The 27113-nt window shown below is 40.7% G+C and overlaps 1 long non-coding RNA gene across 1 annotated transcript in view; it reads left to right on the top strand.

The window, feature by feature from the left end:
* LOC114486424 (uncharacterized) overlaps window positions 1–27113 on the top strand; it is a 561190-nt gene that overhangs the window by 439777 nt on the left and 94300 nt on the right. Inside the window, exons 4-5 of the long non-coding RNA XR_003680111.2 lie at window positions 9256–9316; window positions 10284–10395. This is a non-coding gene — a long non-coding RNA (uncharacterized lncRNA). The remainder of the gene's footprint in view (window positions 1–9255; window positions 9317–10283; window positions 10396–27113) is intronic.

Below are 27113 nucleotides of genomic sequence, written 5' to 3'. Positions count from 1 at the left end.
GATCCCACATGCCGCGGAGCGGCTGGGCCCGTGAGCCATGGTCGCTGAGCCTGCGTGTCCGGAGCCTGTGCTCCGCTACGGGAGAGGCCACAACAGTGAGAGGCCCGCGTAACGCAAAAAAAAAAAAAAACAAAACCAGCTACTACATCCAACGTTTGTTGGGGTGAGGAGTGGACCATAGGTGGGCCACACAGACGAGAGAGAGCTGATGTAAGGCTTTCTTGAGTCCTGTTTAATCTGCCTACCTGTACGAGAAGAATGGCCCCAGTAGCGAGAACATGAAGGAGAATGCTGAATTCTAGGGGTTAAGGAAAGGTCCCAAGTAATAATCATCAGGGCAACAAGTCAAAGTAGAAATACGTGTCGTAGGGTCAAGAGATTTTCAGGAAAACTGGTCCTTAGAGATGGAATTCTCAACCAAAGTGCACAAAAAAACCCACCCGCCCACACAAAAAAAGCACTAGACATCTGCCAAGCCCAGAGAGAGAGGAGGTTATGATTTAGGACCTTTCCTTTCATCTTATCCACACTATATGTGGAAAGGTCAGAAATTAGCTAGCAAGTGGAAAAACAGAGAAGAAGCCAACCACCACCCACCACCATTCACAAGCACATGAAACCACCACCCTTTTCATGTTGCAGGCTTCCAGCCTGAAGCTGACTCCAGCTGAGGAAGTGGAAAGGATATAGCGTTTGACCAAGTTGATGATTTTGATTCCTATCTTGAAGTGCACATTTTCATTACCGAATTGAGTCTATGTTTGTAATTGAAAGTGACCTTAGGAATATCTGTTACTTAAGAGTAAGAAAAATATCATTTTTTAAAACCATCTCTGATTACATTTTAATGGAAAGGTAGGAGACAAAAAAATGTTGTATTTTGACAATGCCACAAATTGTAGCTTGTCAATATAGCAACTACAAGTATGGAGTATTTGATGCAAAAAGATAAAATCTGCTCTTATATTCTCACATAAGAATTTTGAGCATTTGTAGGCACTGTACATTAAGAGGAATACAGAAAGGAACCATTTACATCGAAGTGACATAATAGCAAAAAGATTCAGAAGCATCATGTTACTATTTTCTCAAACTGAAGTACTATCACGAGGAAGATTAAACTTGTTCAGTAGTTTAACAGATCAACTAGGTGGAAGTTTCATAAGTCATATATTTAACAGAAAGAAGACTTCTTTAGTAATCTGGGTCCCCACAGATAAAACAGGCTGCCTTGAGAGATGGTGAGCTTTGCATCATTGGAGATGCTTAAGCTTCATTGGATGACAATGTGGCAAGGTTGCTCGTAGAGGGAATCCAAATACTGGGAGAGTGGTTGAAGTTAATGATCTTTAAGACCCTTTCCAACTTTGACATTATGGGATTCTATAAGTCTCTGTCCAACTGCTTATACTCTTTGGAAACTGTACTATCAAGTCTCAAACACTGAGTTAAATTTAAAAGTACACATATTCTCTCATGTAACAAGCATCCACTCTGTCTGATTATTTCTGTCTATTTGAATCTCTTAGGAAACCAGCCAACTGGAAAGAAACGGCAGCAAGTTTTAAAAATTATGAATCCATAACTAAAAAATCATTTGACTAATGTCAGTTTAGCTAATTCCAAATGATAACCAAATTTGTGATTTGTTTTATTCCACAAAAAAGAAATGTCCAGGGACTTCCCTGGAAGCTTGGTGGTTAAGAATCCGCCTGCCACGGGCCTCCCTGGTGGCGCAGTGGTTGCGCGCCCGCCTGCCGATGCAGGGGAGCCGGGTTCGCGCCCCGGTCTAGGAGGATCCCGCGTGCCGCGGAGCGGCTGGGCCCGTGGGCCATGGCCGCTGGGCCTGCGCGTCCGAAGCCTGTGCTCCGCGACGGGAGAGGCCGCAGGGGAAGGAGGCCCGCATACCACAAAAAAAAAAAAAAAAAAAAAGAATCCGCCTGCCAATCAAGGGTCCGGGAAGATCCCGCATGCTGCGGAGCAACTAAGCCCGCAAACCACAACTACCGAGCCTGTGTGCTGCAACTACTGAAGCCCGCGCACCTAGAGACCGTGCTCCGCAACAAGAGAAGCCACCACAGTGAGAAGCCTGCGCACCACAATGAAGAGTAGTCCCCGCTCGCCCCAACTAGAGAAAGCCCACGTGCAGCAACGAAGACCCAACACAGCCAAAAATAAACAAAATTAAAAAAAAAAAAAGTTTAGGTAGAAGAAACTAAAAAAAAAAAAAAGAAATGTCCAGTTTCCCCTCCTCTTCCATTGCTGCCCTGTCAATCACCTTCTTTTAGTTATCCACTAGCTCTTTACAACTCAATCCATAGAGAGAAAAGTAAATCTCTGTTCCTGTGTCCAGGCCATTGTCTGCATGCATCTCTCTGGAATACAGTGGAGGAAGCACAGCTGCTCCTGTCTAAATATGCAGAATGGGGTTCCATGTGCTTGCTTGTTTTTTTTTTTTTTTTAGAGTTGTTTATGCCAATGGCACTTACATTTTTCTCAGATTCCACAAGAGCGGGGATTACATGGTGGATGCTCAATATATAGGGAAACAATGATCATGTCTTCTTTTTATCTCTCACTGAGAGAAAACCAGATTGATCTCACAAAGAAAGCCACACAGCTTTAAAGAGTGCTGGGCATTGCTTTCATCCTCAAATACTTACTGATGATGTGGAATACAAAGACACAGCAAACAAGGTCCCTGCTATCAGTGTGCCAATAATCTAGTTAGAAAAAGAAAATATGGGAAAATAGCCACAATAAAAGAAAAGGTATGAGTGTGATAAATGTTGTGGATAGAAGATAGGCTCTTTGGAGGGACCTTGGAGATCAGTGAGTACATACTCTTCTTTTTACAGTTGGGTAAACTGAGGCCTTCCCAAGTCTCCTGCTGTCTTGACATTCCCATCTCCACATTACTTGAAGCTCTGTCCCTCAGCATGACTGATATTGTTGCTTGCCTTTCTAGCAGCCATTGCCTTTTCCTTGCTAACATGATTTTGTTGTTTGGGTTGCAATGTGCCCAGCCTAAGAGGTGAATCGTGATTGGTTTAAGGCATGATTATCCTTCCTCTATGCCAATGATTGATATAGGGATGAAAGTTGTGACAGTGGAATTTAAGGGAAGTCAGCTGAAGGCTTATGGGTAAACTTTCCTTCCTCATTAAACAAAATAGGCAAGTGAGGAGAAAAGTCTTTTTTGCTTCTTCTCCCTTTGCTTCAAGGGTAGATGCTAATATCTGAGGCTGTGACATGTAGCTGGGACAGACATATTTGTATTATGAAGGGAAGCATTGCTACACATAGTAGATGACAGATTGGTAGAATCAAAGGAATCCAGGCTCAATCTCTGTCAGGATTTCTTGTTAGATATAATAAATGTCCCTTTGATTTAATTCTATGTGTTTTTTCCTTTTACTTGCAACCACAAACATTGCTAAATTTTATCTTCTATATCTCTTCTTCCTTCTGCTGTTTTCCCTCCTAACTCACTTTACTGGAACCTCTGGAAAGTGAGTTCCATTGTAAATAATTCTGAGGCCATCACACAATACTCTTGTCTCTGCCTAACCTGAACCCTGGCTCTTCTCAGAGGGCACTGAGTCTGTTGCAGCCCTTTCAGAAATTCATGCCATTCTTCATTCTCCAAATGTCACAGGGGTCAAAGGTAAGGATGACATTATCTTGGATGCCCATTGCCTTGGTAGACCATTAATTTTCTGCTCTTATGAGGAAAAAACCCTCCTCCTTTGAGGAGGCAGAAGGAAACAGATTGTGATTATACCTGATTATTATATGTTTAATAATAACTACCATCTGGTTAAGACATCCTCTACCCCTGCATGTTGTTGCCATGTACTACCCCCTGCCACCGACATCCAAGAAACCCCTTCATATTTCTTTTCTGAAGACTTTGGCAACTGGTTCATAGGTTTCCTTTTTGCTCCAAACACTGCCATCATCATGGCGACTTCAGCATCCATGTAGATGTCCCTTCCAATACTTGAGTTTCAGGAGCAAATGTTCAGCCTCTCACTGAAATTGTTCTTTCATTATGGGTGATATTGATGTAGTGATTTTAAAATATGTAAGCAAATTCTTTGACATGCCTTCAGTCAAGAGGTGAGTTCTATGTTCCCTCTCTTTGAATTGAACTGGCATGAGTGACTCCCTACTAACCAAAAAAATGCAGTGGAAGTGACATTATATGACATCTGAAGCTAGTTTAGAAAAGACCATGCAGCTTCTTCCTGGTTCCCTTGGAATTTTCATTCTAAGGAGGAGGCTAGTCAGCACATAAGAAGTCCAATTACTCTGAGTCATGCTGAAGAGGCCATGAATAGGTGCTCCAGACAATACTCCCAGCTAAACCCCCAGCTGGCAGAGAGCATCAGTGGACAGCCTTATCAGGAAACCATCTTGGACAGCTAGTTGCACTTTCAGATGATTCCATCTCCAGCCATCGAATGACCCTCAATGGCTTTTGAGTTTTTCTAGGTAAAGTCCTAAATATCATGGAGCAGAGATAAGCCATGCCCACTGTGCCCTGTCTGAATTTCAGACACAGAAATGTGAGCATAATAAAATAGTTATTTTAAGCTGCTAAGTTTGGGGATAATTTGTTTTGTAACAATAGCAGCCAGAATCCCTGCCATTGGCTTTCAGGGGAGTACATTCTGTCCAATGCTCACAGAAGTCCTTAAGACAGGGACCTTCCAAAGCAGGGAGGCAGGACAGAACAGGCTGTGATTGTACCTGGTTACACCCAATGATAACTACTGGATTTTGAACACTACCATTGTGCCTGAGACTGTGCTTAGGTTAAGCATGTGAATTTTGATATCAAACAAGTATGGGTTCAATCTCCCGCCTTGCTGCTTACCAGTTGTGTGATTTTGAGCAAAAAACCTTTTAACATTTCTAAGACTCCTTTTCCTCATCTGTAAAATGGGAAAAATAACAACCATCTCATAGCATAGTTTTTAAGATTAAATAAGAAAAAGTGTATAAAGCTGTTGACACGCAATAATGGTAGCTATTTGATAACAACCCAAGAATAATATGATTTGTAAAGGGCAGAGGTGAGAGATGAAGTCAGTGGAAGAGAAGAGGGTGAGGCTTTAGGATCTTGAGTGTTGGGAAAAGGAGTTTGGAATTTGAGGGAACTACACGGTTTTTTTTGTGTTTTTTTTCTCTGGCGGTATGCGGGCCTCTCACTGTTGCGGCCTCTCGCGTTGCGGAGCACAGGGTCCGGACATGCAGGCTCAGCGGCCATGGCTCACGGGCCCAGCCGCTCCGCGGCATGTGGGATCTTCCCGGACCGGGGCACGAACCCGCGTTCCCTGCATCGGCAGGCGGACTTTCAACCACTGCGCCACCAGGGAAGCCCGGAACTACAGGTTTTTAAATTTTCAATTTAATTTAATTATTTTTTATTTATTATTTTAAATTAATTAATTACTTATATTTATTTATTTTTGGCTGCATTGGGTCTTCGTTGCTGTGCACGGGCTTTCTCTAGTTGCGGTGAGCAGGGGCTACTCTTCGTTGTGGTGTGCGGGCTTCTCATTGAGGTGGCTTCTCTTGTTGCAGAGCACGGACTCTAGGCACGCGGGTTTCAGTAGTTGTGGCACGCAGGCTTCAGTAGTTGTGGCTTGCAGGCTCAGTAGTTGTGGCGCACGGGCTTAGTTGCTCCACAGCATGTGGGATCTTCCCGGACCAGGCCTCCCGTGTTCCCTGCATTGGCAGGCGGATTCTTAACCACTGCACCACCAGGGAAGCCCTAACTTTTAATTTTAAATGAACAGTTTTTAAAAAAATCAATTTAGTCTTTTAATTATGTGTGAGGGAGTGACTTTGGTGTTCTAAAAATTATGTTTGGACTCACTATAATATTTATCATTTATTTTAAAAATATTTAGGAACTATTTCCAGTGTGAAGCAAAGTGCAGAAAAACCAGTGTATTATTCACTGAGGATCAGCCTCCCGCCCAGATGCTGATATTTAAATGCCTTTGTGTTTTAGAAGATGAAGCTGTTAGGGTGGTGCAGAATGAATAGAAAGGTGGAATGTCTGAACAGGGAGGCTAGTCAGGGTCTTTCAATTCCAGCATTACTGGTAGGTGTGTGGTTGTGATTCAAGGATGGGCGGGAGGCTGGATGGGAAGTTTTGGTATGCAAAACCCTAGCAAGGAAGACTTGACAGGCCTGACTTTCCCGGAGACCTGTGGTCAAATTCCCCTACCCAGCCTCCAACACCTTACAGTTAATCTTTTTTTTTCCTTTTGCTTGGGAAAAAAAATAAAATTAACAAAGTGCAACTACTAACCAGGTTACACTAAGATGTGTGAGCAATTTTGTCAGAAATATCAATTCTACATATTGCAGCAAAGGAAACATGGAATGTTTGCCAAGTTCTTGTGAGAAATCTCTGTCTAAAAATTGTGCCAGCTTGCTAAATATAGAGTCATTACCAAAAACAGAGACAACTGGCCTGTTCATCCCACCTCAGAGGAGATGACAGGGTTATGCTGGATCTTGCCCCGCCGATGGCTTCCACTCCAGGGGACTTAGGAACAGGGTCAGGGCACCTTTCTTCCCCGGAGCCACAGTCTTCCAGTGTCTGTAGCTGCCCCTCCCTGCACAAAGTGGCAGGAAGTTTCCATATGTCCTCCTACACCTGAGAAAAAAGAAATCTCACATGCAGATGGCTAAAACAAAGCTGGGTGCTGTCTGGATATCACTTAATATTCTTCCAAGTAAAGAATCCAAAAAAGGCAGGAGAGAAACTCTTTGAATGCTCTCATAGTGTCCTGAGACCTCTGTTGCATTGCCTTTACAGAACAAAGTTAGGTCTGTTTCCCTAGCAGGGAATTACCTTTAATATTGGAAAACACCTAAAAATGTAATTGACTGAATATAAAAGAGTCAAAATAGCTCAAGGTATGAAGGCTGTAGGAAAACGGGTTGGCTTGGGGGAAAGAGGCGTGTGTGTGGTTTTGGATATCATGAGGACAAACATGCGAACTGTTGTTTGGGAAGGTAATTTGTGTCCCACACGAAAGCCTCCTTGTGGAAGAAAGTGCCAGAATACTGCTCTAGTGGGTTGCATTGTGTCCCCCCAGAACACATGTCCAAGTCCTAACCCTTGGTAACTGTAAACGTGACCTTTTTTGGAAACAGGGTCTTTGCAGATGTAATTAAATTAAGGATCTGGAGATGAGATCATTGTGGATTTAGGAAAGACTCTAAGTCCCACAACAGCGTCTCTTTAGAAGAGAGAAAGGGACATTTGAGACGCAGAAACAGAGACACAGAGAAGGAGGTGATGTGAAGACAGAAGCGGAGATTGGAATGATGCATCTACAAGCCGAGGAACATTAACGATTCCTGCCAGCCACCAGAAGCTAGGGGACAGGCATGGAACAGATTCTCCCTTAAAGCCTCCAGCAGGAACCAACCCTGGCAACTTGATTTTGGACTTCTGGCTCCATAACAGTAAAAGAATAAATTTCTGTTGTTATATGCTACTCAGTTTGAAGTAATTTGTTACAGCAGCCTCAGGAAACAAATACAACCACCCATAAAAACACACATATACACACGAAGAAGAGACCCAGGACTAGAAAAAAGGACCCTGGTAGGTATAGGACTGTGCTGTTCAATATGATAGCCTTAGCCACATATGGCTATTCAAATGTAAATTAATTAAAATTAAATGAAATTAAAAATTCAGTTACTCAGTTGCACTAGCCACAATCTGAGGGCTCAATTGCTACATGTGGCTCATAGTTATGCAATGGGACAGCACAGAGAAAGAACATTTCCATCATTGCAGGAAGACCTACTGGACAGCACTTCTGTAAGAGCCACGAATCAAGGTTCCATCTTTAGAGGCAAGCGGTGTGCATGGGGGCTTCATATCTGCTTTTTTACCCACAGCTGCCCCGGAAGATAGCAGTTATCACTGGTAGTGTCACTTTTGATTATGAAGGAAAAACAGCGGCAAGGTGTAAATATAGTACAACCACCTGTCTCAGGTTTCCTCCCACATACCATCTTCCAAAACAGCAAACATATTAAATGATTGTATTGACAGACAATTCTCTTCCAGGCCAACATCCTACACCACTAGTTCAGAAACCATCAAACATGTTCTTATCTACAAAGACTATGTGAGTCATATCCAGGTGAACATATTTATTTGATTCCCTTCCTTGTATATTTCTATTTCATCTTAAAATTTTAAGAGGAATTTTTCCCCCTTACAGCCTTTTACCCTTTGGTGGGCTCTGTGGATTTTGGGAACAGTGGGAGCTCCTTGATGGGCTTAGAAAACTAGGGAAAGATTCTTAACAGGGGAATAAAGTGATCTACACTTGACTTTTCCCCAGGAGATGAATCTGGCAATGATGTTAGAATGATTTGAAGGGGTAAAGATTGTTGGCTGGGTGGTCTTGATGAAAATGGGAAAGAAATTACTCTCTGAATTGCAGAAGCTGCCATCACCAAAACCCACCTGTTTAGGGCTATCTTTAGCTTCATTCGGGAACATTTTATCCACATAACCTTTCTTTCCCTTATTTTTCTTGTCTCCAGATACAGACAAGGAGGAATTTGCAACATTAAGATGGGAAACAGCATCACAGGATTGTATGTGTGTGAATGTGTGTGTGTACGTGTCTGTGTACATGTATGTGTGTGCGTGAGAGAGAGAGAGAGAGAAAGAGAAAGAGAGAGAGGAGAAAGCAAGAGAATGACGGGATATATATATATATATATATATATATATATATATATATATATATATATACACACACACCATATATGTATATGGTGGTGCATTTTGTTGGTTACATGTAGATGAATAGGATGTCACTCAGAAGTTTCTTACAGCCTCACCCCAAACACATTACTCCTTCCAGCCCAAATCCCTCCTTCCCTCTGCTCTGAGGACCACACGCGCTGTCACAAAAATATGCTATACACATCTGTGCCTCCATCTTTTGTCCTTATTCTTCACTTTGCCAAGAGTGCTGTTTCTTGTCCTCTCCCTGTGGTAAACTCCTTACTCCTTTTCAAGCCCAGTACATATGTCACTGCCTGTAGAAGTCTTTCTTCTGCTATTCTCCTCTCTCTTCAGAAGGTATTCCTGCTTTTTATGGTTTTTCCCTCTCCACTGTCAAACATGTTCATCTGTCATGCAGCCCTTGAATTAGTTGCATTGTTATTATTTTCTTTATTTTTTATCTGCAGATGATTCCAGCATCATCAGTGGATACTCAAGGAAGGCATGTTGAATGGATATCTGAGCTAGGTGAGGGTGACTTGGAAGCAGAATGCAAAGTTGGTGCAGGGTGTGAATCTCTCAGCTGTTTTTCTCCTGACTTGACACATGCTGCTATGACCTGTTTTCATTCAGTACAATTCATTGGCCTACAGCTTAGAGATGGCATGTCATTCTACACCCAAATGAATTACTCATCATAAGTAATAGATTATTTCATTCTCCTCACCCTTCCACATGCGTTTGCCCCACGCACCCCATCTGCCCCATTCCTGCTGCATGTTCCCCATCTTAGTAAATGGCACCTCCCTGCACTCAATTGTTCAAGCAGAAAGCTGGGAGCCATCTTTGATTTTGTCCCCTTCTCTTTATCTTTCTTCCTCCCATCCATTAGCACAAATTGTCAGTTCTATCTTAGAATGATCTCTCTCCTTCTAGCCATCTCCACAGCCACCACCCTGACCACCCACCAGTATCTTTTGCTTGGGTTACAGCTGTAGCCTTTTAACTGGTCTTCCCATATCTGTTCTCCACAGAGCAGTGGCTAGTTTGATATAGAAACATAAATTGGAGAATTTCACTCCTCTGGTGAAACATTTTAATGGCTTCCCACTGTCCTTTGAATGAAATTGAAGTTCCCAAGAATGGCCCAGAGGCCCTGAGTGGTTTGGCCCCCAACTGCTTCCTGGCAACTGTTGGGCTTTTCTCCTACTTGTACATCAGGGTCCCTCATATTGAGTTTCTTTGTTCACCTCAGAGCTTTGCAGACTTCTCTGATTGGAGAAATCTTCTCTCCATTCTTGAAGGTTTGGTGCCCTCTCAAATGTAGGGTTCAGTTTTTATGTCACTTCCTCACAGAAGCCTTCCCTGATTCTCGCTAAGTAAAACCCCGTCTTGTTCTTTTCTACAAAGTATTTTGTGTCCTACGTAGCACTCAAAGAATTGGTCATAAATTCAGTTATTAGTGTGTTTGTTCAACTATTGTCTACTCTCCCAGAAGCTGCAAGCAACACAAGGGTAGAGATCGTGGCTATCGTGTTCATCCAGTTACCAGCACAGTCCTCAGAACAGAGTCTATGCTCCATAGAACACATATGGAATGAATATGAGTGAGTATTCAGACTCCTCTCACTGTTTATTAGCTATCATAATCTTTCTCACGCTTTAAGACTTATCTCTAATGTCAGCTTTGCATAAAGTCTTCTCCATTCCCTTTACTTAAAATGAACCTTACTTTGAGCTTCTATGTTGTTTGCTTAAGGCTTTGATGTTGAGAATCAATATATGAAGTAGTTGAGAGAACAGGCTTTGGAGTAAGACTTGAGTTGAGTCCTCGCCTAGCATTTGTCACCTTTGTGATCTACTTGGGCAAGTAACTTAAACTCTCTGACTTTTGATTTCATTACACCAGGGAGAATATTTCCAACCTCATTTGTATAAGATGCTTGGCCCATGGAAGGAGACTCAATGAGGGTGGATAGCTACTATTAAATTGATTCATAATTTTCTATGTATTTTTATGTAAATGTTTTGAAAGCAAGAAATAGTGAATCCTAAATGACATGATTGAAGGCATTTGATTTCTGTGGACCAGATCAAAAGCAGCTTGATATTGGAGAATATCCCAGGTTCCAGAGTCATAAAAATCTGGTGTCAACCCCCAGATTTACCACTTGTCGGCTGTGACATTGTATAGATTTCTTATCCTATTGAAGTCTCAGTTTTCTGGTATGATTGGAATGATACTATTTCAACAGGGGTGTTATGAGGATTAAATATAATGTACACAAGCTGCATAAAATACCTTTAATACTAGATCTATTTCATTCAACCAGGACAGAAACTTGGTCAAACTGAACATGATCAAACCTGACATGACTAACAATGCTAGTAGAACTCCTGTAAATTTTTTCAGGCAGCCCAACTTGCCAGAACTTGAGAAAAAAGAATTTTCTCAGGTGGATGAATTTAGTGTAAAGGGCTGGGCATTTCTCCAATGCCTGCCCATTTGTTCTAGGCAGTGGCTTCAACTACCCTTGCAACAACAATGGGACCAAGGTGAACTCTGCCTGGGACTGGAGGCACACACTAAAACATGGTGTCTTTTAAAGGCTCCTGATCAACTGGTAGATTTGTCTTCTAGAAGACATCTGAAAAATCTGGAGGCGTATAGAACACAAAGGCTTCTTTAAAGAGAACAATAAATATCTGATTCTAGGGAATGGTATTCAGATATTCCTAATGTTCAATTATTGAAAGAGATATGTATGAAATTAAAAAAATTAAAAAATTTTAAAATAATGTTTTCAAATACGCCAAAGGAGAAGAACTGGGGCCATGTACTAGGCTGGATAGTGTCCCCTCAAAAGTTATGTCTACCTGGAATTGTCATAGACCTTATTTAGAAATAGGATCTTTGCAGATGTAATCAAGTTAAGATGAGGTCACACTGGATTAGGTGGTTTCTAAATCCAATGTAACTTGTGTCTTTGTAAGAAGAGAGGAATTTGGACACAGACACATAGACATAATGGGAAGATGATCACGTGAAGATGGAGGAAGAGGTTGGAGTGATGCTTCCCCAAGCCAAGGAATGCCAAGAATTGCCAATAGCCACCAGAAGCTACATGAGAATTTTTCTTTAGGGCCTTTGGAGGAAACATGGCCTTGCTGGCACCTTGATTTCAGACTTCTATCCTTCAGAACTGACAGAAAATAAATTTCTATTGTTTAAGCCACCTAGTTTGTGGTGATTTGTTAACCAGCCCTAGGAAATTAATACAGGCTGGAATCCTGACACAAGATCATGAGCTCTGCCAGACACTAGTTCTATATCCTTAGGCAACCTCTCCAAGCCTCCGTTTTCTTCTGTGAAAAAGAGAGTTATCCCAAAGCCAGACAAAGACTGTACAAGAAAATAAAATTACAGGCCAGTTTCCATGATGAACATAGATGCAAAACCTCCAACAAAACACATGCAAATTGAATTCAACAGCACATTAAAAGGATCATACACTACGGTCAAGTGGGATTTATCCCTAGGATGCAAGAATGGTTCATTTGCGACAGCATGGATGGAACTTGACATCATGCCAAGTGAAATAAGTCAGTCACAGAAGGACAAACACTGCATGGGTCCACTTATATGAAGTATCTAAAATAGTCAAAATGATAGAAGCAGAAAATAGAATGGTGGTTGCCAGGGGATTGGGCGGGGGGAATGGGAAATTGTTGTTCAATGGGTATAAAGTTACAGTTATACAAGATGAAAAAGTTCTGGAGATCTGTTGTGCAAACATTGTACCTAAAGTTAACAATACGATGTTGTGCACTTAAAAATTTGTTAGGAGGGTAGATTTCATGTTAAGTGTTCATACCACAAAAACAAAAACAGAAAAAGCAAAAGGACATGAGGGAACATTTGGAGGTGATGGATATATTTATTATCTTGATTGTGGTGATGGATCATGGGTAGATGCATATGTCCAAACTCATCAAATTGTATACATTAAACATGAGCAGTTTGCAGGTATGTTTATATATTAATTATACCCCAATAAAGCTGCAAAAATGTTGGTGAATTATAGGAATATTAATAAAAGGTCTTTGAAGTATGTCACAAAAAAGAAAAAAAAGAAAGAAAAACAGTGTGTATAGGACGCCTGTAGTGCCCAGTTTCATGTTGCCTACCGTCTTACTCTAGGTGTAATTTACAGAAGCTCCCCTTGGCTTCCCCAGGCATGTGCTACATTTTGCCCCAGGGCGTCTCTGCTGCAGCCACATGCAGACTCACTACTCACTACTCTTAGGCATTGCAGACTCACTACTCTTAGGCATTGCAGTCCTGGAAGTGTTATGGTGTCAACACCCTATAGGACAACTCTTGACCAAGGGGACAAAGTCCAGGGGGAAAATATTCCTCTCTTCAGAATCTTAGATAATTCTGGGGTGCTTTCTGCACAGCTTCTCAGAGCTACCTTCATGAATTAGAACCCCTGTTGCCCACAGAATAGATCAGCCAGACAACACACCCTTGGGTTGGCTTTCTACACTTCCCTGTTTCATTCCTCCTAGTCCTTACTCCCTTTCCTTGTTCACTTCCCAAATTAAGCTACGTGCACACAAGCCCCTGTCACAGGCTCTGCTCTTTGAGGAACCTAGGCTAAGATACAGTGATCATCATGGTATTGACCTCACGGTGTTGTTCTGAAGATGAACATTTAAATGTATGTAAAGTGCTTAGTCTAGTAGCTGGCACATAGAAAGCACCCAATAAACGTTAGCCATTTCCCCATTTGAGGTGGAATGTTCTGGAAGATGAATTTGAAATGTGCTATCATAAATCTCTCTTTCTAAGTGTTGAGTGGACACATAACAGTAAAAGTTGTTTGTGGTCTTTCAGCTTCAGCTCCCATCTTCATTAACACAAGTGGGGCTATAATGGTAGAAAACAAGGTATCAAATTTCACTCCCCTTTATGACACCCACTTGAAGCCCTGAACCCAAGAACTAAAAGCGAAATAAAACTATTTACCAGCCAGAGGGAAAGGAGAATAACAGCATGTGGCTTGTAAACTTAACAAATGTAATCACGGTAATTGAGCAGCCCAGGAAATAATTTGGCCAGCATAATTATATTACAAATTACATACTGCACAATTAGACAATGCATTTTGGCCACAAATGGAACTCCAAATATACAATTTGTGGTGAAGTGGAGAGGTAATTTAAACTAAGAAAGCAAAGACTCAGAAATGCATTTACATTTGTATCCATATTAAAGGGAATATACCAAGGAAAGTAACAAGGAAAAAGATCAGAGTTTTCAACAGAAAAAAATACAACTGAGTTGAATGAATTTTGCCAAATACTATGTAGATGCAATACCATTATTTGAATTTCCAACATGTGTAAAATCCCCAAGCCTCATTATTTCTTAAGTAGACATTCTCATATTATGGGGTCTTGATTTGGGCTCTTAAACAATGGATTAATGAAGTCCTTAATTCAGTGGGAAATTCCAATATCCAATCACCAAAACATGTTGGCAGAATCAAATTTTATTTTTTCTTGTCATGTAGGTACATTCCTGAAACATGCCGATTGGTAGATGCACAAGAGAAATAAATTGCTTTTCTCATTCTGCTGTTCCAGATTCTTGGGAATTCAGTCATTTGGTCTGATCCTCATCAAATATTTACTATGGACTTTTCTATGTTCCAGATTCTATTCTAGGGGGTACAGTGGGGAACTTAGTAAACATGATTATCTCATGAAGAGTGTGCTAGATGAGAGAAAAAAAACATTAAACAAATTATTACAAACAATTCATGAAATGATTACAGATGTATAAAATATTAAGAGGTAAGGGTGGAGGATACCATGTGTGCTCACAGCAGGGTGTTCTAACCAAGCCTGATAGGAAAGGACTGATATTTACTCTGTGATCTGAGGATCCCCAAGAAATAGAGGATTCCCTACTTATTTTACAGTTAGTAATGGGTAAGGAAGCCCTTCTGGGATTTTTTGCCTGGGGGCCCCAAAGTACAATGTCTGCTGCAGATGGGAACCATCTAAAGGGAAAAGCAATTGGAGAAAATATTTTCCTGTTAAAAAAGAATCTTAAAAAAAAAAACAACCTCGGTAATTTTGGGATGAGTTCTATACTAATTCTTGGCTTGTGTCCTGGAGGGCTGGAGATTTAATATGCCTTGCCCATTGGATTTTTGAAAAGTGCAATTTAAAACACCCAGACTTGGGCTTCCCTGGTGGCGCAGTAGGTGGGAGTCCGCCTGCCGATGCAGGGGACACGGGTTCGTGCCCCGGTCCGGGAAGATCCCACATGCCGCGGAGCGGCTGGGCCCGTGAGCCATGGCCGCTGAGCCTGCGCGTCCGGAGCCTGTGCTCTGCAACGGGAGAGGCCACAACAGCGAGAGGCCCGCGTACCGCAAAAAAAAAAAACAAACAAAACACCCAGCCTCTCTTTGCTCATTACTTGGAGTTTAGGGGCAGGATACCACCAGTAAAAAATCAACAAAACAATACTCATTGTGGTTCCCATTTATTGAGCGCTTTACTTTGAGCCAGTCTCTGTTGAGAGCTTTGTCCTACTCAGTCTTCACAACAGTCCATGTGTTGTGAGCCGTTGTTGCCCTGTTCTGCACATGGGACACTTGGGGTTTCCATAGGGTAAGTAAATTGTTCTAGGGCCTCAGAGAGTGTGTGGCATATCTGGGCTTGAACCCAGTGTCTCTCTGATCCAAATGTCTGCTCTCTAGCATTTTGCTATTAGGCTGTTCGTGTGTTTAAAGAAAACCAATGAAAAAAGGAAGAAAGAAAAAGAGAAAATACCTTATGAACAATAGATTTGTCCCAGGCCATAGTTTGCTGTCATCTAAGTCTGGTTCTCAAAGTGTGGTCCCCAAAATAACATTGTCAGCATGACCTAGAAACTTGATAGAAATGGGTAAGCTGCTGAATCTGAAACTCAAGGGGTGGGACCCAGAAATCTGAGTTTTGACAAGCCTAGGATTGGTTGCCAATTAAAGTCTGAGAGCCACTGCTCTAGGCAAATATGGAAGGCTCTGCAGAGCCCTTCTGTTCATTTGGGGTCCGGCAGTGTCAGACAACGAGGTAATTCTGATTCATTTCCTTCTGCTGGGACAGCCGTAATCGGAAAGTAGCTTTTCCATTTAAGCTGCAGATTCAAAGCATTTTCATGGTCTGGGATTTCTGTCTTCATTGCCTACCCTATACTGATTTAAAACTGATCTTTGGTCCCTGAGCTTTTTTATTTTTGATTCATATCAACTGCTGTTTAAAACAGATGACCTTATTAAGAAACTTCCTCTGCTCTCCTCAAGGTCCTGGCTTTGTTTATGTTGGAGTGTGTGTATCTTAATTGGAAAATGTGTCAGAGCCAGGTTAGAATGTGAAAAATCTGATTGGATCCTGGGAAGTGTAGCTTTTTCCATGTGAACTTAATGAAGGAACTTTTTCCCCAAGACAGAGAGAGACCAACACCACAGGGAAGAAGTTAGTAATAAAAACCAAGGGAGTAAAAACAAACCAAAAAACCAAAAAACCAAGGAAGTGAAAAAAAAAACCCAGTGAAAAAGGAAAATATTAGATATGTGGAATTAGGTCTCTTTCACAAAAAGGAAAACTATATTGAAGTGACATGGGAAGACACTGGACGAGTGATATGACCTGGGTTATGTTTCTTTCGGTTCATCTTTTTCTCTTTCAGGTAAATACTGACCTGAGACTCAGCTTTACATGACTTGCAGGTCATATTAAAGAGACATCATGACCTAGGATGGGTTTTGTGGGCAAGAGAGTAATCAGATAAATTTGGAACATGCTGCATATCGTCTCTGTCTTGGAGGTTTTGGTGCACATTAAGCATTCTCTCAGCACATAAGCCTTTCAGCAAGTGTTTCTCAATATTATTTGACCTTAACACTATTTTTATAACAATATCTATTATTATCCTGAGAACATGCTGATCTCAGGTCTTCAAGTAGCAAATGGTCTTTGGTGCATCAAGGTAGTGTGGCCAACTTTGTGACGATCTTTCACAAATTGGCACTTGTGACTGGTGCCATTTTGATGCACTATGTCTGGATGGACAGTGGGTCTCTGGGTGTGGTAAATAGCATATGAGCTGGGTTCCCTGGGAAAAAGTACTGACACGGAGATAGTGAGTCAATGACATGATTAAAAGATCCTCTTACATTTTTGTGCTGGATTGAAAGTCCATCCACTGGATACCTCTGTTAGATAAAAGTTTCGTAGGTAGTTCTCTAGTCCATGTTTGAAAATATTTCATGATAGACACCTTGCTCTTTTGCAATGTCTAATTTGGAGATAAAGGTAATGAGACTCAGCCTTGGCTAGAGAGTTTTGAGGAAAACATCATTCCTGGAGGCAGCATATAGGAATGAATTTGGCCTGAGCCAACTTAGTTGGTTCAGCCTCTAAGTTCTTGGCAATGAACTCAATAACCTCAATCCTGCCCATTTGCTGAGTCAGTCTTGGTAAAGGGCTTCTTACCCTGGACTGTGTGATCCTACATGGCCAGGCCCCTGCTTGTCCAGTCTCATTTCTCACCACTCACCATCTGCCATGCCACCTACCATTTTTAGTCCCCTAGATATACAAATACTTTCTCTCTTCACTGGATCATGTTGTTCCCTCTGCTCCAAACACTTTTCCTCTTTCCCTAACTAACCCCGACTCCTTGTTGACATCTCAGTTTAGACAACACTTACCCTGGGAAGCCTTTTATATTTGTTGGGGTTTTTTTTTTTTTTTTTTTTTTTTAGTTGCAAGTGGTAGAAACCACAGCTGGCTTATTAAGCAGAAAATGTTACTACATGGATCAAAAATTTTGGAGCCTCGACTTGACTGGAAATGCTACTGTTGCCAAAATGGATACCAACCTGATTCAGAAACCTGACTTTCCAACCAGTGTAGCTGCTAAGGCTTGGATGCCTTGAAAGCCAAATTGTTCCATGGGGGCCTTTGTATTCCTCTGTCACAGTTCTAAGTCAAAGTCTTTCAAAGATGAGTCAGGTTAATGTGGTCTAGGGAACACGCCTGTGCCTCAGTTACAAAAGAGGCTGGGTGGCAAGTTTTCTGGATCCTGTTTTAGGGAAGGGGAATGCATCAGGCTGGACATTTCCTGAGGATTCAAAGAAAGATCAAAGATGCTGGACTAGCAGCTAACATGACAAATGTTCACCATCCATTTCCTGATTTTTGTGACTCTGTGTTAGGTGCCCCTCAGCACACTACACTTCCCCATCTTGGCATCTCCCTCCCACCTCCATATTGTAATCAGCTCTTTACTGTTTTATGACTTTCCCCAGACTGCCTATGAGAAAAAGGGCTGTGTGGTGTGAATTTGTTTTTATTCACAATTGCATTCCCAGACCGCAGCTTCGTATTGCTCTGTACACAGTAAGTGCTCAATAAAGATCTGTTGAGAGAATACATTTGGCTCAATTAGTCTGGGTTTCATAAAGCTGGCACCCAATGAACCTACGTCTCATACCTGCTGTATTTTTCCTATTATGACTCACTCCCATCATTCCTTTTCTTTTCTTTCTTTCCAGCTTTATGAGATATAATTGACAAATAACACTGTGTAAGTTTAAGGTGTAAAATGGGATGATTTTATATATATATATATATATATATAGTGAAATGATTACCATGGAAGATTAGTTAACACATCCATCACCTCACATAGTTACCTTAGTTTTTTTAGTGGTGAGAACATTTAAGATCTACTCAGAAAATTTCAAATATGCAGTATAGTATTGCTAACTATATTCACCATGCTGGATCCTCACTGGATCCTCAGGACTTACTCCTTTTATAACTGAAAGTTTGTACTCTTTGACCAGCATTTCCTCTTTTCTACCACCCCCCAACCCCTGGTAACCATCAACCTCTCTGTTTCTATGAGTTAGACTTTTTTAGATTCCACATATACATGAGACCATGCAGTAGTTTCATTTCTCTGCCTGATTTATTTCACTTTAACTTAATGCCCTCAAGATTCATCCATGTTGTTGCAAATGGCAGATTTCCTTCTTTTTTTTAATGGCTATTATCCCATGGGCCTTTGTCCAACATCAGACACTTAAGTTGTTTCCATGTTGTCTTGGCTATTGTGAATAATGCTGCAGTAAACATGGGGGTGCAGATATGTCTTTAAGACTGTGACTTCATTTCCTTCGGATATACTCCCAGAAGTGGGATTGCTGGATCAGCTTTCCTTTTCAACCTGTACCCAATTCTATCACTGAGGCAAGGAAAAATACCTTGGGTTCAAACCTTTTTACTGAAACGGGCCCTGGAAATTTACAAGCTTTTGTTGCTCTTATATCCTCAACCATTAAATGGAACCATATTCCCAACCAGGAGTATAACTCGGGAGCAATACATTCCCACCCGCCTACCTTCCACATTGCTCTAGCTTATTGACTCCTGCTTCACTATATTAGTTCCTCTTGTATATGTCATTCCAGTGCTGATTTTTGCTTTTCACATCTGGATAGGCCTGACAGTTGCGTTTGCTTCTTTAGCTTCAGGCCTGCCAGTTCCAATTCCTCCCTTTTTCCACTAGCCCAGCACAGAGGGCTTAGCGTTCCTCAGGGTCAAGCCCAAATGAGGGTGGGAAGTTGGAGAGTATAATATTCCATTTTAGCCTCACTGAATTTGAATTATGAGTGGAATAGCCCAGTGAAAATACCAAGAAGGCAGTAATAGGAAATATTGACCTTGAGTTCATGCAGAAAGTCAGAGCCAGAGCTGAGAATTTGAGATTCACTAGAAAAAGAGAGTGGATAGAGTATGAGAGAATCCCAAAGAGCTAATGCAGAATGAGGAAAGAAGCAAAGACCAAACTTTCAGTCTGCTTGCAAGCCAGGGGCAAGAGTCTGTTCAGATGAAGAAATTAAGAGTGTGAAATATGGAGGAAATAAACAGTTGAGTAAATTTGTAGGAAGAGAAAAGAGTATGAGATAAAGGATACAACTGAAAAGATTTCTTAGAAAGAAGGGGGAACATATCCTTGAAATGAGAAGGAAAATAAGCCAGAAGAAGTGAAGAGCCAGAGACATAACAAAGTAGGTGGGGAGAAGTCCTAAGGGAATTTCATGGCTGATGGCTTTTATGTTTTCCTATCTGCTGAGAGTTATGGGACTGAGATGTCCTTGAGGCATTGAAAAGAATTGAGAAGACTTGAAAGAGCTGCTCTAAGGAATGAGAAAGAGATATTTAGGGATGCAGTAAAGTATCAGGCTCTAACAGAAGCGTAATGATGTGAATTTGTAGTGGCTGCCGTCGCTGCTTTTATTTGTGGTGATAGCAATTTATTCAAGTTTTAAATTCTTCTGAAACTCTTCTGAAATAAAATAATATTTTTCACGTGTTGTTATAGTTAAAAAATAGAAAAAAAGTGAGATATACTTAATAAAATCCCAAATTAATTTCCAGTGACTTACATTCCAAATTATCTTGGGCAAAGTTTAAGTGTGGTATATCTCAAAAACAATACAGCTAGAAGGAGAACTAGTGCTTAAATGGCTATAGCCATAGCCCAGACCCTGGGCTATGCGCTTTGTATGTGTTACCTATTTTTTAAAATTTAATTAAATTAATTTATTTTTACAGCAGGTTCTTATTAGTTAACTATTATATACATATTGGTGTATATGTGTCAATCCCAATCTCCCAATTCATCCCCCACCCATGCTTTCCCCCCTTGGTGTCCATATATTTGTTCTCTACATCTTTGTCTCTATTTCTGCCTTGCAAACCGGTCATCTGTACCAATTTTCTATATTCCACACATATGCGTTAACATACGATATTTGTTTTTCTCGTTCTGACTTCACTCTGTATAACAGTCTCTGGGTCCATCCACATCTCTACAAATGGCCCAATTTCATTCTTTTTATGGCTGAGTAATATTCCATTGTGTATATATACCACATCTTCTTTATCCATTCGTCTGTCAATGGGCATTTAGGTTGATTCTATGTCCTGGCTATTGTAAATAGTGCTGCAATGAACATTGGGATGCATGTGTCTTTTTGAATTATGGTTTTCTCTGGGTATATACCCAGTAGTAGGATTGCTGTGTCATATGGTAATTCTATTTTTAGTTTTTTAAGGACCCTCCATACTTTTCTCCATCGTGGCTATATCAATTTACATTCCCACCAACAGTGCAAGAGGGTTCCCTTTTCTCCAACCCTCTCCAGCATTTATTGTTTGTAGATTTTTTGATAATGGCCATTCTGACTGGTGTGAGGTGATATCTCATTGTAGTTTTGACTTGCAGTTCTCTAATGATTAGTCATGTTGAGCATCCTTTCATGTGTTTGCTGGCAATCTGCATATCTTCTTTGGAGAAATGTCTGTTTAGGTCTTCCGCCCATTTTTGGATTGGGTTGTTTGTTTTTTTGATACTGAGCTGCATGAGCTGCTTATATATTTTGGAGATTAATCCATTGTCAGTTGCTTCATTTGCAAATATTTCCTCCCATTCTGAGGGTTGTCTTTTCGTCTTGTTTATGGTTTCCTTTGCTGTGCAAAAGCTTTTACGTCTCATTAGGTCCCATTTGTTTACTTTTGCTTTTATTTCCCTTACTCTAGGAGGTAGGTCAAAAAAGATCTTTCTGTGATTCATGTCAAAGGGAGTTCTTCCTATGTTTTCTGCTAAGAGTTTTATAGTGTCCAGTCTTACATTTAGGTCTTTAATCCATTTTGACTTTATTTTTGTGTATGGTGTTCAGGAGTGTTCTAATTTCATTCTTTTACATGTTTTCCAGTTTTCCCAGCACCACTTATTGAAGAGCCTGTCTTTCCTCCATTGTATATCCTTGCCTCCTTTGTTATTGATTAGTTGACCATAGGTGCGGAGGTTTATCTGTGGGCTTTCTATCCTGTTCCATTGATCTATATTTCTGTTTTTGTACCAGTACCATATTGTCTTGATTACTGTGGCTTTGTAGTATAGTCTGAAGTCAGGGAGTCTGATTCCTCCTGCTCCGTTTTTTTCCCTCGAGATTGCTTTTGCTATTCGGGGTCTTTTGTGTCTCCATTGTTTACCTCTAGTATTTTTCTGGTGGCATCTTTAGGGTTTTCTACGTATATTATCATGTCATCTGCAAACAGTGACAGTTTTACGTCTTCTTTTCTGATTTGTATTATCTTTTATTTCTTTGTCTTCTCTGATTGCCCTGGCTAGGACTTCCAAAACTATGTTGCATAAGAGTGGTGAGAGTGGACATTCTTATCTCGTTCCTGATCTTAGAGGAAATGGTTTCAGTTTTTCACCAGAGAATGAATGATGTTGGCTGTGGCTTTGTCATATATGGCTTTTATTATGTTGAGGTAGGTTCCCTCTATGCCCACTTTCCGGAGAGTTTTTATCATAAATGGGTGTTGAATTTTGTTGAAAGCTTTTTCTGTATCTGTTGAGATTACCATATATATATATATAAAACACCTTTATTGGAGTATAATTGCTTTACAATGCTGTGTTAGTTTCTGCTTCATATCAAAGTGAATCAGCTATACATATACATATATCCCCATATCTTCTCCCTCTTGTGTCTCCCTCCCACACTCCCTATCCCACCCCTCTAAGTGGTCACAAAGCACTGAGCTGATCTCCCTGTGCTATGCGTCTGCTTCCCACTAGCTATCTATTTTACATTTGGTAGTGTATATATATCATATGGTTTTTATCCTTCAGTTTATTAATATGGTGTATCACCTTGATTGATTTGCATATATTGAAGAATCCTTGCATTCCTGGGATAAACCTCAGTTGATCATGGTGTAAGATCCTTTTAATGTGCTGTTGGATTCTGTTTGCTAGTATTTTGTTGAGGATTTTTGCATCTATGTTCATTAGTGTTGGCCTGTAGTTTTCTTTTTTTGTGACATCTTTGTCTGGTTTTGCTATCAGGCTTTGGGTTTTGTTTGTTCTTCTTTCTCTAATTGCTTTAGTTGTAAGGTTAGGTTGTTTATTTGAGATTTTTCTTGTTTCTTGAACTGCTTTTGCTGCATCCCATAGGTTTTGGATCATCGTGCTTTCGTTGTTATTTATCTCTAGGTATTTTTTGATTTCTTCTTTGATTTCTTCAGTGATCTCTTGATTATTTAGTAATGTATTGTTTAGCCTTCATATGTTTGTGTTTTTAACGTTTTTTTCCCTTTACTTGATTTCTAATTTCATAGCATTGTGGTTGGAAAAGACGCTTGATATGATTTCAATTTTCTTAAATTTACCGAGGCTTGATTTGTGAGCCAGGATGTGATCTATCCTGGAGAAGGCTCCATGTGCACTTGAGAAGAAAGTGTAATCTGCTGTTTTCAGATGGAATGTCCTATAAATATCAATTAAATCTATCTGGGTTATTGTGTCACTTAAGCTCCTGTTGGCTTATTAATTTTCTGTCTGGATTATCTGTCCATTAGTGTAAGTGAGGTGTTAAAGTCTCTCACTATTATTGTGTTACTGTCGATTTCCTCTCTTATAGCTGTTAGCATTTGCCTTATGTATTGAGGTGCTCCTGTGTTTCGTGCATCTATATTTATAATTTTTTTAATCTTCTTCTTGGATTGATCCCTTGATTATTATGTAGTGTCCTTCTTTGTCTCTTGTAATAGTCTTTATTTTAAAGTCTATTATGTCTGATATGAGAATTGTTACTCCAGTGCTTTCCATTTGCATGGAATATCTTTTTCCATCCCCTCGCTTTCAGTCTGTATGTGTCCCTAGGTCTGAAGTGGGTCTCTTGTAGACAGCATATATATGGGTCTTGTTTTTGTATCCATTCAGCAAGCCTGTGTCTTTTGGTTGGAGCATTTAATCCATTCATGTTTAAGGTGATTATTGATATGTATGTTCCTATTACCATTTTCTTAATTGCTTTGGGTTTGTTTTTGTAGGTCCTTTCCTTCTCTTGTGTTTCCCACTTAGAGAAGTTCCTTTAGCATTTGTTGTAGAGCTGGTATGGTGGTGCTGAATTCTTTTAGCTTTTGCTTGTCTGTAAAGCTTTCAATTTCTCCATCGAATCAGAATGAGATCCTTGCCCAGTAAAATAATCTTGGTTGTAGGTTCTTCCCTTTCATCACTTTAAATATATCGTGCCACTCCTTTCTGGCTTGTAGAGTTTCTGCTGAGAAATCCGCTGTCAACCTTATGGGAGTTCCTTTGTACATTATTTGTGGTTTTTCCCTTGTTGCTTTCAATAATTTTTCTTTGTCTTTAATTTTTGTCAGTATGATTGCTATGTGTCTTGGTGTGTTTCTCCTTGGGTTTATCCTGTCTGGGACTCTCTGTGCTTCCTGGACTTGGGTGGCTATTTCCTTTCTCATGTTAGGGAAGTTTTTGACTATAATCTCTTCAAATATTTCCTTGGGTCCTTTCTCTCTGTCTTCTCCTCTGGGACCCATATAATGCGAATGCTTGTGCGTTTAATGTGGTCCCAGAGGTCTCTTAAGTTGTCTTCAGTTCTTTTCATTCTTTTTTCTTTATTCTGTTCCACGGCAGTGAATTCCACCATTCTGTCTTCCAGGTCACTTATCCGTTCTTCTGCTTCAGTTATTCTGCTATTGATTCCCTCTAGTGTATTTTTCATTTCAGTTATTGTATTGTTCATCCCTGTTTGTATGTTTTTTAATTCTTCTAGTTGTTTTTTCTTTAATTCTTCCAGGTCTTTGTTAAACATTTCTTGCATCTTCTCGATCTTTGCCTCCATTCTTTTTCTGAGGTCCCGAATCATCTTTACTATCATTATTTTGAATTCCTCTTCTGGAAGGTTGCCTATATCCCCTTCATTTAGATGTTTTTCTGAGGTTTTATCTTGTTCCTTCATCTGCTACATAGTCCTCTGCCGTTTCATCCTGTCTATCTTTCTGTGAATGTGGTTTTAATTCCACACGCTGCAGGATTGTAGTTCTTCTTGCTTCTGCTGTCTGCCCTCTGGTGGATGAGGCTATCTAAGAGGCTTGTGCAAACTTCCTCATGGGAGGGAGTGGTGGTGGATAGAGCTGGGTGTTTCTCTGGTGGGCAGAGCTCAGTTAAACTTTAATCTGCTTGTCTGCTGATGGGTGGGGCTGAGTTCCCTCTCTGTTAGTTGTGTGGCCTGAAGCAACACAGCACTGAAGGCTACAGACTCTTTGATGGGGCTAATGGCAGATTCCAGGAGGGCTCATGCTAAGGAGTACTTCCCAGAACTTCTGCTGCCAGTATCCTTGTCCTCACAGTGAGCCACAGCCACCCCCCGCCTCTGCAGGAGACCCTCCAACACTAGCAGGTAGGTCTGGTTCAGTCTCCCCTGGGGTCACTGCTCCTTCCCCCTGGGTCCCGATGCACACACTACTTTGTGTGTGCCCTCCAAGAGTGGAGTCTCTGTTTCCCCCAGTCCTGTCAAAGTCCTGCAATCAAATCCCACTAGGCTTCAAAGTCTGATTCTCTAGGAATTCCTCCTCCCATTGCCAGACGCCGAAGTTGGGAAGCCTGAGATGTGTCTTAGAACCTTCACTCCAGTGGGTGGACTTCTGTCGTATAATTCTCCAGTTTGTGAGTCACCCACCTAGTGGTAATGAGATTTGATTTTATTGTGATTGTGCCCCTACTACCATCTCATTGTGGCTTCTCCTTTGTCTTTGGATGTGGGGTATCTTTTTTGGTGAGTTCCAGTGTCTTCCTGTTGATGATTGTTCAGCAGTTAGTTGTGATTCTGGTGCTCTCACAAGAGAGAGTGAGCACACGTCCTTCTACTCCACCATCTTGAACCAATCTCTGTATGTGTCATCTTATTGAATACTTACAGCATCTCTGAGAGGAAGTGACTAATATCTCCTTTATAGAGATGCAGAAAATGAGATTTACAACGGGAATTTATTCAAGATCACTCATCTAGCAAGTAGAACAGAGAGAATTTGAACCTTAAGTCTTGAAATGCCAAAACCTGAACTCTTTTTGCTTCTCTATATTATTTTTCAATAAGATCAGAAAGTCATGTAATAATTTTGGTCTTTTATTATATGCACATTGCCATCTAGGTAACTCCTGATTTTGTTAAAGGTATAAAAGTTTGGGGCTTCCCAGGTGGCGCAGTGGTTGCGCGTCCGCCTGCCAATGCAGGGGAACCGGGTTCGCGCCCCGGTCTGGGAGGATCCCACATGCCGCGGAGCGGCGGGCTTCCCTGGTGGCGCAGTGGTTGCGCGTCCGCCTGCCGATGCAGGGGAACCGGGTTCGCGCCCCGGTCTGGGAGGATCCCACATGCCGCGGAGCGGCTGGGCCCGTGGGCCATGGCCGCTGAGCCTGCGCGTCCGGAGCCTGTGCTCCGCAACGGGAGAGGCCACAGCAGAGGGAGGCCCGCATACCACAAAAAAAAAAAAAAAAAAAAAAAGGTATAAAAGTTTGAAGCTATGGTTTAATCTGCTACTCTTCAGAGATGAGGCCTAAAAGAGAATTGAGAGAAAAGATGGGTGGAGGAGAACTTTGGAATAATTTCCAGAGATGCCATTGGGAAAGTCTTACTTTCCTCTGGAATATGCCAGAAGTTTTCAGTCCTTGAAGTGAATTCTCAGTGAGAAATGAGAAAGATAAGACTAGAAAAAGAGAGCTTAACTGGAATAATCTTTTGTATATTTTATGTCTTTGGGTCCTATTTGGCTCTTCATCTAGATTATGTTCTCACATTACTCTAATTTCTCCCCAGAAAAACAAAAGTAAAAAGTGAAGTAGAGATGAACTTTTCATAGAAGTAATGTCAAATCTGTAGGACTACTAAAGTTAAAAGCCAATGTGATCAGAAAATCCAAAGAAATGTTCAAACAATTATAAGAACTAGTGAGTTTAGCAAAATTTCTGGATAAAAGATTAGTATACCCGCATCAATTACCTTTTTATGTTAGAGCAATAAACACATTAAAATAAAGGTAAAAATTACCATCTACATTAGCTTTAAAACATATCAAATACATAAGAATACATTTACCAAAAGAGGTATGAAACTTCTATAGTGAAAACTTGAAAATTTCCAAATAGGTGAGAAAAAATAAAGATGTCTCAAATGAATGGAGAGAAATACCATGTTTATAGACAACAATATTGTTAAGATGTCAACAGTCCTCAAGTTGATCTTTAGATTCAATAAAATCCCAGTTAAAATCCAGCAGTTTCTTTTTGTGTGTGTGTGGTAGGAACTGGCAAGTGGAATCTGAAATTTATGTGAAAATGCAAAGAACATAGATAGCCAAGAACAAAGCTAGAATACTTATA

Source organism: Physeter macrocephalus, chromosome 6, assembly GCF_002837175.3.
Source record: "Physeter macrocephalus isolate SW-GA chromosome 6, ASM283717v5, whole genome shotgun sequence".
Taxonomy (NCBI): Eukaryota; Metazoa; Chordata; class Mammalia; order Artiodactyla; family Physeteridae; genus Physeter; species Physeter macrocephalus.
The sequence above is the reverse complement of the archived record's forward strand: the minus strand, read 5'-3'. Positions and strand labels throughout refer to the sequence as shown.